Source organism: Pongo abelii, chromosome 3 (assembly GCF_028885655.2).
Source record: "Pongo abelii isolate AG06213 chromosome 3, NHGRI_mPonAbe1-v2.0_pri, whole genome shotgun sequence".
NCBI lineage: Eukaryota > Metazoa > Chordata > Mammalia > Primates > Hominidae > Pongo > Pongo abelii.
Genome location: NC_071988.2, coordinates 40447654 through 40461426, shown reverse-complemented (window position 1 = coordinate 40461426; position 13773 = coordinate 40447654). Strand labels below are relative to the sequence as shown.

General features: G+C 37.7%; 1 protein-coding gene across 21 annotated transcripts in view; it reads left to right on the top strand.

Annotated features, from left to right (window-relative positions):
* APBB2 (amyloid beta precursor protein binding family B member 2) overlaps positions 1 to 13773 on the top strand; it is a 398765-nt gene that overhangs the window by 110180 nt on the left and 274812 nt on the right. For 18 of the 21 annotated variants that reach the window (NM_001133964.2, XM_024245652.3, XM_063723215.1 and 15 more), the window contains 1 exon segment: positions 3319 to 3430. The exons of the other annotated variants lie outside the window; for them this stretch is intronic. The gene's annotated coding sequence lies outside the window, so the exon portion shown is untranslated. 21 annotated transcript variants of the gene reach the window in all.

Sequence of the window (13773 nt, the reverse complement as noted above, 5' to 3'; positions counted from 1 at the left end):
ATTGGCCCTTGATTCCTGTATATCCTCAACCTTCAGTTCTTACGCGATATCAGTGTGTGGGATTAAACTAAGCACACTCATGACTAAAAGAGTCACTGTTTTTGGCAAGTTTTTAAAGTCAAGTTTTGTTATTGGGAAAATTTTAATATAGCCACGTTCTTTTGGAGGTTATAAAGATCAATCTCTCTTTTCTTACTTGCTATTTTAAACTCCTCAAACTGGAAGTGTTTATCCCCTTGCCCAAATGCATCCCTCTTTTATTTGTTTAATCTTGATCTTGTTTGAAAGGAGCTTTATCCAGAATACAATTTCTTTATTCAGAATGAATTTTCTTTCAGATATTAGGACAGCTTAGATACAATTATATAATTAAAAATCTTTCAGCTGGATTTTACTAAATCCATGACTGTATTAGCCTGTAAAAGCAAATTATATTTTGGCCTCTGTAATAGGTTTATAAACTTTAAACATCCCTATTGGGACGGACTGTATTTGTCCTTGAATTATGAGATAGAAAACACTTTCAGAGGTCCAGCCATATGACTGGACCTATTAATACTTGTGATTGACAAGGAAGCTCCTGATGTTCTTGTTCTTCGGCTAGCCTTCATTCTATTGGCTGGATTCACATGTGACGTTAAAAGTGGGGGTAAAAAGGATGTTCCCACTAATGCAAGATATAAAGAAAGTGAAAATTACTCTGTTGTAATTCTACCATTTGTAACTAGCAGTTTTTCAAATGTTGGCTTTTTTTTCTTTCTAGTCTTTTTTCTTATAAACAAAACTGGGATGATGAGTATATTACATTATAGTCTACTTTCTCAATACTGCTTAAGAGCATTTTCTCCTTTTATTAAATATTCTACAGATTTTAAAAAACTATCCATTGTTGAGTATTGTGTTTTAAAAATTATTTACAAGAGTATTACTTATAATAGAAAAATTCCTTGTATATATCTTTATGCCTATCTTGAACTCTTTAAAAGAAAATTTAGAGTCTTTTTAATTTATTGGTTTTTAAGAATGAAAAGTAATTCCATTCAGTTTGTCCTTTCCAGCAATTACGGTTAAGCTGTCTTGTCTGCAAGAATCTATCTTTATAACACCGTCATCTTGATCTGTCCAAAATGGTCCTGTAATACCTCCTTTAACAACATTAGGGAATCTTACATAAATAAATTTATCATGTAACTGAAGCTGACCCTTAAGTGTCTGTGGTTGGTAATTGTAAACATTGTGAAAGACAATCTTTTTAAAATTGCAGTACAATATGTTGCTGTCCTCTTAAACATAACGACAAAATATGAAAATCACAATTTCACCCCTTCTGGATAAATAACAAGCATCTTTTATAAACACTAGCTGTTATATAGTCAATTCTGATAAGATGATATATGTGTTCCTAAAAACCACATTATGCAGAATCCTGCAGTAAAACTCACAGTGCTTAGGAGAGGAATGCAGTTGGGGACACAATACTCAAAAAACTATCAGTGACACATTAAAAAGGGATGAGAACTGAATAAATACTGTTGCACAAATTTTTCACATATTAAATGGTTAAATACATAAATAGTGCAATAAATATGGTACTTCAACTCGAAAAAGTCCTGACATTTGCTTGTGAACTGGTGCTTTAGAAGGGGTGCCACTTAGGAGTTATCGTGAAGTGGTGGCAGACGGATTACCTGAAATCAGATGGAGTCGGGATGCCAGATATGGATTGGTGTGGCTCATAGCACACTGGTGGAAACCGAAGTCACTGGTAGATGTTTGAGGCATGGACTGTGTTCATTCTGTGTAACCATATGCAGCTGGGTTTGGCCCAAGTGCAGCCTTCTGCAATAACCTAGTATTCTTGCAGTGAAATCATGCATAAAGAAACATGAAACTCGAGTTACACTCAAATTGTTCTCTTGAAAAAACACAAGTGTTATAGCAGAACTGAGTGTGCTGTATGGTCATACAGTGATGCCCAGGGGATAAGTGAAATGTGAAATTCTGCTTGTTCCTATCTGAAGTAGAGTTAATACATGTAAGACACAGAGAAGAACCTAGCATAAGAGTCAACAGTATATAAATGTTGGCAATAACAATGGCAATAGTAATAAATGATGCTTATGGTGTTTGTAGGGTTCTGTCTGATTTTTAGTTACAACTACTTGCTGTAGCGGTGCCCTCTTTCTAATTGATTTCACAATCTCCTGTGGCTTGAAAATGAGTGTATCACGCTTCTTAGAATTACATCTGGTATAAGTCCTGTAATAGGAGAACCTGAGGGGTATGCAGACTTTAGGTTATAGGTTACATATGGCACCTGTTTTGCCTACTTAAACTATTTTATCTTATTAATGATTTTATTGCCTTAGAATCCATTTGCACGATTGTTGGGGAAGTAACATGTTTTTGTTTTTGTTTTTCTTTTTCTTTTTTTTTTTGAGATGGAGTCTCTCACTGTCACCCAGGCTGGAGTGCAGTGGCGTGATCTTGGCTCACTGCAACCTCCGCCTCCCGGGTTCAAGCGATTCTCCTGCCTCAGGCTCCCGAGTAGCTGGGATTACAGGCGCATGCCACCACACCTGGCTAATTTTTTTGTATTTTTAATAGAGACGGGGTTTCACTATGTTGGCCAGGCTAGTCTTGAACTCCTGACCTCGTGATCCGCCCGCCTAGGCCTCCCAAAGTGCTGGGATTACAGACATGAGCCACCGTGCCTGGCCTGGAAGTAGCATGTTATAAGTGAGATTAGAATTGTCAGATTTTCCGTTTTATTAGGAAAAAATGAACACAGCTCTCTCTTCCCATTCTTACCTGCAGAAATTAAGGTGTGCTTAATACATTTGAAGAGTATTTAAAAGTTGTTGATAACTTTCCTTAAGTTGTTGTGATTCACTTCTATTTACAACTACTTCTGTGTTTATAAGATGAGCTCATGTTTGGAAGTGGGAACTGGCAAGTGTGATTTCGGAAGACCTTCCTTCCCAAGTCACAATATAATTAGAAGTCCAGATTCTCCCTCGGTTCCTTTTTGTGACTCCCTGAGAAAGACATCTTTAACAGGAGTGGTTGCCAAGAAGCCTCGCTAGTTCCTGCTTTTGAAACTTTAATAAGGCGACAGATCGAACTGCCATCTAGATTTAGAAAGCCTTGTTAGTATATTATGAAAGAAAAATAGCTTACATTTCTTATCATTTAAGGATCCCAATGACATCTTTATTTTATTGATGCAGAGATACTCTGAATTGCAGTCGGGTATTTTGATTTTTCATTTCTGATACGATTTTGAATTTAAAATTTTTGTCTCTACACACTTTCTAGATCAATCTCTTTGGGCTGCCTGATCTCCTTGGGTGCTTGCTATTAATTAACAGACTTTGTGGGGAAAAAAAGGAGCTTGCCTTCTGAGCTTTGTACCAAAGACCTGGGAAAAGTAAGTAATTTTAAACTTGCTTTTAAAAAATTCTGTTACACCTCTCTCAGAAAGTTAACAATAGGTCCATGGCTTTTTACTTTCTTTCATTCCTGGCTTAATAAATTTTATATGTTTTTATGGATTTGTAACGTGGAAGGGGACTCAGGAAACCTCTTTGTGTAAAAAAAAAACTTGCAAGAGATTAAGATGATGTTCTACATTGTGTCTTTTGGGTTTCATAAACTGAGTCCTCAAGGTTGTGACAAAACTTTTATCAGATTTGCAAGTGATTAAACATCAAATACAAAGCAATGTAATATGATGTGACAGAAAAGTGAGTCCAGTTGTCTGAGCTTTCAGGTGTTTTAGACTTTTAGATATTTTGGATAGGCTTTTTGGTTCTGAATTTTTAGAGTAAGGATGAAATCGACTTGGTTCTTTTCTTGTCTGGAAAGGAAAGCAAAATGTGGAATTGCTTGTCCAATAAATTCTTCATGTAGCTTTGTCTTGGAAGAATTGATGCACCTCCCAGTTTTATTTTAGAATTTTTTTGAGGGCACTATAAGACATTCTAATTGAGACACTTGTTGAATGTTTTTGCTGTCTTTTAGAAAAAATTGCTTGGAACCAGAAAATTCGGTTTTATTCTCTTATCTTTTTGAAAAATGGACCTTACAGATATATAAAGTCGATCTGTTTTTTTAATGAATACTGCTTGGAATTATGAGTGACCAAATGACCATAACAATATATGCAAAATAAAATATGCACGTGCACGCACAGAAACATATACAGATATCCTCTCTAGCATGCTCCAGAAACATTATCGACAATAGGAATTGTTTTTCCATTAAATTACTAGAAAGCTTTCTAAACTTCCTATGCTTTGTGTCTTATAGCTCCTCTCTATTTCTGGCAGTACAAATGAGCTAGCTGAAGCATGTTTAAAATAAAACAAGACAGAACAGAACTTTGCTTTAGTTCTATGAAAGCATTAAATAGTAAGATCGGATTTTATAGCTCTATTGTTATTGTATTTACTATAAATTTAATTATTATTAAATTGGGTATTATTTTGTAATAATTAAGGTAAGGGTCTTGAGTTTTGAAGCTTATTTGAAGTTAAATATTTGTACTGAAAAAATACATACTTATTTGTACTGAAAAAATACATACTTTGGGAGGCCGAGGTGGACGGATCACCTGAGGTTGGGGGTTCCAGACCAGCCTGACCAACATGGAGAAACCCCATCTCTGCTAAAAATACAAAAAAATTAGCTGGGTATGGTGGTGCATACTTGTAATCCCAGCTACTCAGGAGCCTGAGGCAGGAGAATCGCTTGAACCTGGGAGGCAGAGGTTGCAGTGAGCCAAGATTGCGCCACTGCACTCCAGCCTGGGCAACAAGAGCGAAACTCCATCCCCCCCCCCAAAAAAAAAATACATATACGTGTATGTGCAACACACAAACACACATACACACAGACATAGACACTGCACATACACACGTAATTTCTGAGGGATGTCAAGTCTCTGCTAAAATATGAATTAGTTGAAAGTAAGGAAAATCTCACCCAAAATATTTTTTTTTGTTACAGTGAAATATTTGTAATAGTGGAATATTATTGTCAGTGGAATTTAAAAAAAAATAGAAATTTGTAGGTTGAATTTTGTTGTCTTGTAATCACATGTTAATCTTAAAAGAAATATTTTATGTTGTAATTGTGTGTTGTAGTTGTTATTCCATTTTGGAAGGATATTTGAAAAAGGATTATGTTGGAGGCCACCCAATCTGTCTACAGAAATAGAACGAAAAGGTCAAATGATTGATTCTCTGGGCTTCAGGGTCTAGAAATTTGCAGTGGTGTTTAGATTTGAAATATAACTTAGCTTCAGAAAGTAAGCTACTTAAGCTGCCTTTCAAATAAGCTGCCTTTTCAAATCCTTATTTCAAAGAAATAAGCATTTCTTTCAAATTTCACATAGTCTCTAGTGCAATATTTTTTTTACATTATACCAAAATATTCCCTTTTGGGATACATTGTAGCATTGTTGTAAAAGTTGTGTTTCGATTTTATAGAGGGAAGGCATCTGTGGGACTTGTGTGTTTACAGTAAGCTAAAGACAGCCCTATGTTACTACAGGGACTGTGACAAAAAGATCTCTGTGTACTAAACTTGATGTTAAGGCCAGATGCTGTGGCTCACGCCTGTAATCCCAACACTTTGGCGGGTAGAGATGGGATGATTGCTTGAGCCCAAGAGTTCAAGACCAGCCTGGACAACGAAAGAGACCCTGTCTCTACAAAAAATAAAAAGGTAGCTGGGCTTAGTGGTAAGTGCCTGTAGTCCCAGCTAATCCAGAGGCTGAGATGGGAGGGTCACTTGAGCCCAGGAGTTTGAGGTTGCAGTGAGCTATGATCACACCATAGCCCTACAGCTTGACACTTGAGTGAGATCCTGACTCTAAAAAAAAAATTAGTAAAAATAAAGTTGATGTTACAAGTGAATATATACGCAGAAGGATGTTTACAATGTACCCTTAAGGTTAAAAAAAGAGAAGGTTATAATGCAGAAGTGCACTGCACATAAATCTGATTTTTAAGAACTAGTTAAGTTATATGGAAGTTAATGGGAGGGAATGGGAGGGGAGAGGGGAGGTGTCTTTTCTGATGTTTATTAAAGTCATAAGAAAATGTTTCTGATTGCTGTTTGAAAACTGTAAGGGATACTTAAATGTCTTGGTGGTTTCTTTTTGGAAAAGCAAACACACAATTTTAGAGAAAATTCAGAACCCTAGACAACCTCCACACTTCTTCTTAACCTCTGTCCTTTACTTTCACTTTTTTCTTAATTGCATGTGTCTTCAAAGTCTTCCTTGTTTCAAACATTTCAAGCAATTCAGAAAATTGATTATTTGAGGTAGATTTTTGGAAACTTGAGTCTATAATGGTGATAAAATATAAACATACCTTCAAAAAAATTAGCCATGGATTGTTTTAAAGGAAGTAAAAAGTTTGTATTTTATTATCCTACTTAATACATGTCCATGTTTGGTTTTATGTTAACCCTAAATGAGTATGCAGCAAGTTTTTTGGTAACTTTTTCCACTTAACAATAAATAATGCATATCCATGCTAATAAGTATTTACCTACAGCATCATTTTTAGTGAAAGGGAAACAACTGGATCTTGGCCTTATGTTTAATTTTGGGCTATCCTGGCTTTCAGTTAGAAAGGAGTGTAAATATATGGAATATATGGCATAGGTTTTTCATGTGAGAACAGAACAGAAAAGGATTCCCCGTCTAGAATCTTTATGGTGTTTACTGTAGCCAGACATATTCTGAATAGGAGGCTCATGGGTCTGAATATGTGCTCAAAATGGTAAGTGTCACTGGCTGACAGGTGCTGTGTATAAAGCTTTGTGTCTTCTTTGGTCCCTTTGTTATATTATACAAGAGTGCAGGTGACATATTCCTCCTGCCAAGCTGTCTTAATCAATATTTCTGTGCTTAAGGGAGGATTTTACCTACGTATTTCTTTCTCCAAAGAAACTCCAAATAGCTCAGATGAAATGATGGTTACAGAAGGAACACTGATAGATTTTGGAATATAATTTATTTATGGAGCAAATTGCAGTCCAGGTTAATTGGAGATCCAGAATGTTTTATAAACCTTTGTGTGCATTCTTAATTTTTAGTTCTTTTATTGAGCTAACATTTGTTGAGCAACTACTGTGTGCCAGGAGCTCATTATTCAAAGATGAATGAGATATGTCCTTCCTTTTAGGGAACTTAATCTGAGTTTCAAAATTAGATTTAAATAACCTTTATGTAGCATGTACCATGTGAAAAGCAGTGGAATGGACGTTATATTCTTAGATAAGATGTTCAATGACTACAATTCAATAATGATATTTATTGACCTATACCTTTCAAAATAAGTTAGGAATATAGTTTTCTAATTTTTAAGGGTTTTTTCCTCCCATTATGATTTTGGTACCTGCTGCTACTTTTTAAGTTAAATTAGGAAATGGAAAAAGGAAAGTTAAACAAATTACAAATGTTTAATTGGTAAATGTAGAGAGTGGTTTTGAAAACATGGATGTGTGTGTGTACATACACGTTTTGTATTTGGAAGCCTATATGCATATAGTGTTATAATTTTTTTTCTAGTAGAATATTTCTTAGTTCACGTGATACAATTAAATATATCTATCAAGATTTCTTGGTATTTTGCCCTTAGAGTGACTCTGTTGCCCAAGTAAGTTTGGAGGCCATACCATTAAGCACTTGATGTCCACAGGAATTCTAGGGGTGGGCATTATTGAAACTCAGGGGAAAAGTAACTTGCTACCTTCATACAGTTAGAACATGTTTGAGTCAGCCTTCCAATTATGATGCATCTCGCTACAAAGCCCTGCAATATCTTCCTGACTCCCATGAGCTGGTGGTGAAAGCTGATTCAAGAATGCTGTAGGTATGCAAAGGACGAGCAGTCATTTCAGCTGAGAAATCAGGAAATGTGTTCACTGCATTGAAGAGCTGGAACTGAAGTATGACTTGAGGGCTGAGTGAGAAGACAGAAAGTAGGGAGATAATTGGGGCTGTAGAAAAAGCGTATGCCAAGGCATGGAGGAATGGGAACTCGTGGCATATCCAGAGAGTGGCAAGAACTCCACCATGGCTGGGGTATGGAGCGTGGAGAACAGAGTGGACCCCGAGATTGAAAAGGTGCCAGAGTGAGAAAGGTCACACGTGTGCCATGCTAGAGACTTGGAGTTTCTAAACAATAAATAGCCATCCAGAGTTTTAAAAGGAGAAATAATTAGATGGGAGTTTTATAAAGATCACTTGGGCAGTAGTGTGGAATATCGTCTGGAAAAGAGAAAACTGGAGGTTGGAGACCCAGGGCCACCATGTGAGGTTGTGTAGATTGTTCATTGCAGAAGTGTAGGTGTGAGCAGCAGATGGGAGGACTTGGAACCACCCAGCACACTTGTCATCAAGCTGTGCACTCATGGGACTGGGCCTGCCTAGAGAGAGCACCTTTTATAATTTGCACAATGGAATGATCTACTTGCTTTTAATTGTTTTAAAAATAATAGGTAGGATTAGATAAGATAAAACAGTGTACCCTAGGGCCTAAGAGTCTGGAGGTGGGCCTACTAAGCTATTGGCTGTATGTCAGTGGGCATGTTCCTACCCTCTGAAAGCCTATTTCCTCATCTTTAAAGGAGAGTTAATAATAGGTTCTGACAGGGCCCTGGACAGACCAGTTAAGAGAAGGGGTGAAATATGAGAGATGGAGAAATAATAGATCTGGCTGCTGCTAGCCGTTGTTTAGCCCTGAGAGTGTGCTGGGAACTATACTAAGAACTTTGCCTGTTTTATTTTATTTAATCTTATATCTGCTTTCAGCAGTGGATGTTATTACCCCATTTTCAAGATTTTGAAACTGAGCCCTTGGCAGGTAAAATAACTTGTCTAATGTCACACAGCCAAGGAGTGGCATTGTCAGTACTTGAACCCACCACTGTGACTGTCATATTTATGCTCTTAACCATTTTGCCACATTTATAAGTGATCTTTTCTGTTTCACTCCTTTAATATCCTCCTTGCATCCTGTGTTGTTTTTAACTTGAATTGAGTCATATTTATGTAACATTTTATTTAATTTGCTATACTGTAAGATCCTGAGGGCTGGGGTCAGGTCTCATTAATTTTTTTGTCTTTCATAGCACCTTGCTTAATAAAATATGACTGGTAAGACTCAATAAAATGTGGTTGACAGAGGCTGGGTGCGGTGGCTCATCCCTATAATCCCAGCACTTTGGGAGGGCAAAGCAGGCAGATCACTTGAGGTTAGGAGTTTGAGTCCAGCCTAGCCAACATAGTGAAACCCCGTCTCTACTAAAAATACAAAAATTAGCTGGGCGAGGTGGCACGTGCCTGTAATCCCAGCTACTTGGGATGCTGAGGCAGGAGAATCGCTTGAACCCAGGAGACAGAGATTGTGGTGAGCCAAGATCGCACCACTGCTCTCCAGCCTGGGCGACAAAGGGAGACTCCCTCTTAAAAAAAAAAAAAAAATGGTTGATAAAATTAATAATCTCTAAGATTCCTTCTGTCTTCTAAAGTTAAATAATTTTTCATTCTATAGGTAAAGCTTCAGTTGCAGTTATACAGTTAAAGTCCAGTAGAACTTAAAAAGGGCTTCTTAGATGTTAGTTTGGTATTTGGACTGATGGTTAAAGTTTCAAGAAATTCCTAATTGCCATTTTATCTGAAAAATAATTTGTGACTTGCTGTCAAAGACTGAAGCGAAGACTAAAGTGTACTTCTTGCAAGCCCTTTTTGGAGGCTATAAAGCTATGCTTGCTGCTTCATTGCTGCAGCAGGTATAAAACTCCAATGTCATAAATGATATTTTTGAGTTCATAAAAAATATTACATTGTCATTCATATTAGTAAGGACCTCAGTTTCTAAACTCACGTGGAGCCCCTTGGGCCAATGGTCACTTGTTTTTCTTCTTCTTCTTATTTTTATTGACAAATAAAAATTATATACATTTATAGTATACATGATGTTTTGAAATATGTATACGTTGTGTCTATCCTAAATTAAGCAAATTAACATATGCATTACCTCACATAGCTGACAGTCATTCTTGTTTGGTGCCTGCTGGAGTCAGATTTAGACAACAAAGTGACAGTTAAGGGCAAGTGACTATCAGACACCCTGGAGTCAGACTGACTGTATAGGTTTGGATTCCATCTCTTCTGCTTATGAACTTTTTTTTTTTTTTTTTTTTTGAGATGGAGTTTCGCTCTTGTTGCCCAGGCTGGAGTGCAATGGCACAATCTTGGCTCACCACAACCTCCACCTCCCAGATTCAAGCTATTCTCCTGCCTCAGGCTCCCGAGTAGCTGGGATTACAGGCATGCGCCACCACACCCGGCTAATTTTGTATTTTTAGTAGAGGTGGGGGTTTGTCCATGTTGTTCAGGCTGGTCTTGAACTCCTGAACTCGGGTGATCTGCCCTGAACTCAGGTGATCTGCACTCCTTGGCCTCCCAAAGTGCTGGGATTACAGGCATGAGCCTCCGCGCACGGCCCTACTTACGAACTTTTTAACCCTTGGCAAGAAAAAAATCTGGGAAATGAGGATGGGTAAGAAAACAGGTTGTGATCCTAGGTTCATGTACCTGGTTCATTAGGAACTTAGGAAAAAAAAATCCTTATCCACTTGGAACCCACTTTTTGCTCAGATACCCTTAAAAGGAAGCCAAAATTGTGAACTTGTAGGACAGAATTTAGCACTTCAGTATTATAGACTGTATTTATCTCAGGATGACCCTTTGCTGTTTTTAAACCAGAGTTCACGTGCTCTTGTAACTACTGACTGCATCTACTCTCATGAGCCCTAAGGAGGTAGTTTAGGCTTTGCTTCATGCTCTGTGTGCCTGAGTAAAGTAGGAAATGATGGCTTTTAAGAAAATGGAAAATATTACCTGAGATCAACATTTCATCTGGGCTTTGAAAAACTCTGGGGTTTCTTTCATCTTCCAGGAGAGCAGCACAACTGAGCTGTGAGAAAGGAAACCAAACCCTAGGGAAAGTTTTATAGCTCATTTCTGCTGATGTTACTGGAAAAGAGGAAGGTAAGGGCCTCTAAATAGCTCTCGTAGCCTCAGTCGACAGTAAGTTCAGGTGTTCTGGAAATAGAACACAGGGGAGCTCTTTATTCCCATTGGCCTCTGCTTGGCCTGAAGGAGAGGGTGAAACAGCAGCAGAATGGATCTCTTAGAACATTGTTGTACATCAAAAACAAATGTATTCCCACGGCAGAGTTTCATATTTTCTTTCATGAATTTAAAGTTGAACAGAGGCCGGTGATATTTTTCTCTTTGGAAGTTTTACATCTTAGATTGCTGGAAGAGTGAGCACAGTTAAATGAAAACTCTATTCAGACCAAATCTTTTTTTTTTTTTTTTTTTTTTTGAGACGGAGTCTCACTGTGTTGCCCAGGCTGGAGTGCAGTGGCTCAATCTCAGCTCACCACAACCTCCGCCTCTCGGGTTCAAGCGATTCTCCTGCCTCAGTCTCCCGAGTAGCTGCGACTACACGCATGCGCCACCATGCCTGGCTAAGTTTTGTATTTTTAGTGGATACGGGGTTTCACTATGTTGGCCAGGCTGGTCTCCAACTCAGACCAAATCTTACTCTTGTTGTCTGTAGCTGCTTAGTTCTGCGCTTTAAACTAAGGGCAAACTTGGCTCGTGCATTCTTGACAGTGAAAAGCAGGAGCTAGGAATGCCGACTTTAAAAACCCACTTCCGGGTTTGCCTCCACCCATTATGTGATCCCTGCAAGAAAGCTTCAGTCTGCTGTAAGGTGGTAATCTCTTAATACTTTGATACTTTGGTAAAGCAAATAAGATCGGATTATATAACTTTTCCTTTTACTTGTGAACTAATTATTGTTTTCCTGCATTTAAAAGCAGATGTTAAACTCCTCCTTTGATATTCAACAGCAGACAGACTCTAGTTGTGCCTTATAGCCCTTGCTGCATGTCTGTTGTTTGAATGAAGATCAGCTTTGGCAAATTAGATTCTGATGGCTGCATTTTGATCTGGACCACAGAAGAGAATGGCAATTTATTCTTTTATTCAACATTTATTGGATTCCTGCCTGGCCCTTTACATAAATTGTGTTCAGATCTCACAAATACCAGAAAACCTTGCAGAACATGTCTGTTTTATAGATAAGAAAAAATAGGGCATAGAGAGTGGTTAGAAAACTTGCTCAAGGTTACCTTGCTGTTAAGTTGCTGGGTATTTGGTCGGATTTTTTGGCTGACCTCAAACCTGTTACTATATAGGGGCTGCCTTTTAAGAGGACATAATCAATGGAGCAAAGATCTTGAGGAGCTGGGATTAAGAAAAAAGTATTTAGTATATAATCACAGTGTTGTGGAAGAAAGAAATAATCATGAGCCCCTCATTCATTCATTTACTCCACAGATATTTATGGAGTGCCTGTGTTGTGCTAGATAACTCTGCAAGGTGTTGGTGATTCAGTGATGGAAAAGACACAATCAATCCCTCACCAACTTCAAGGAGGAAGTAGGGATGTAAGAAAGAGTATATGATATGTTGCTCCCCAAAAAGGCTACAGTGTCTTGTTTGAGAGAGCTTTTATGAAATTTTTCAAGATGTAAAAATGTTGACGTCTTCACAAAAATTACTTACTTTTTTATTCTTTTGCTTCATTATGTATACAAAATTTTCTGCAAATAAACAGGGGGCTGACTTCGCTAGCATCCTTTGTAGCTGTACTCCTTGTTTGGGCTGCATTTTAAACAAAGTCTTGCAAACAAAAATTTTGGACAATTACCTCGCAAGGACTATATCTAATTCAGCTTTGGATCCCCCTTTTTACAGAGAAGATAGCATAGTGCCTAGTACAACTCTGATTGGTTGGCTCAGTGATGGGAAATAAAATACTGAAGCAAGGGGAGAGGAACCTCATAGATGGGGGATGAGTTCAGATGGTATCTAGGGAGAGTGTGAGGGTGACAATAAAATAAGCCGACGAATACACCAAGGGATCAGATCACATATGATGGACTTAATTCACACTTACAGACTGTTGCAGTAACCAGGAGAGGAAGAGCAGTGTCTAGGTAGTCTGGAAATGACATTAGGTTTTGGCGCTTGAGAGAGACTGCAGTCTTCCTTTGACTTCTGACTCTTCTGACTTTCTGCTCACATATGAGCCCTCTATGCCTTCTTCCCCACCGTGGTCTTTATTTCATTTTTTGAGACTTTCAGCTGTTATATGCAGTAATTGTTTCCTTAATAAGTTAGGTAACCATACGTACTAACTTGCTGGGACAATCCTAGCTATGCCTGCTGTTCTGGCATAATTTTTGATACCCCTTTCAATATTAAAAATGTCCTGGTTTCAATAATAAATTAAATAACCACCCTACTAATAAAGGAATGTTGTAGCATTCTGTATCTTTTTAAAAAATCTTTACAGCATTCAGACTGCTTTGATGAACTAAATGTGGATGTAGTATCAGTAATATTACATAGCAGACTAGTGTCTGATGTCTTATAAGTAGAAAAAAGAAAAAATGAGCAGTAGCTGAAAAGGCTCAAATGTACTGCAGAGAGAAATTAATTGATTTCAACAAAATGAACTTTTATTACAACCAGTTGTTGGCATAGCCATAGGAGAGAGGGCACTTAAAAGGTTGCCATGATGATGGGTAGTGTTTAGGGAATCTAGCATCCTTTGTGAAAATCTTACCATAGCTTGTTTTGATTTAGAGTTTCAGTGTTTCCATCGC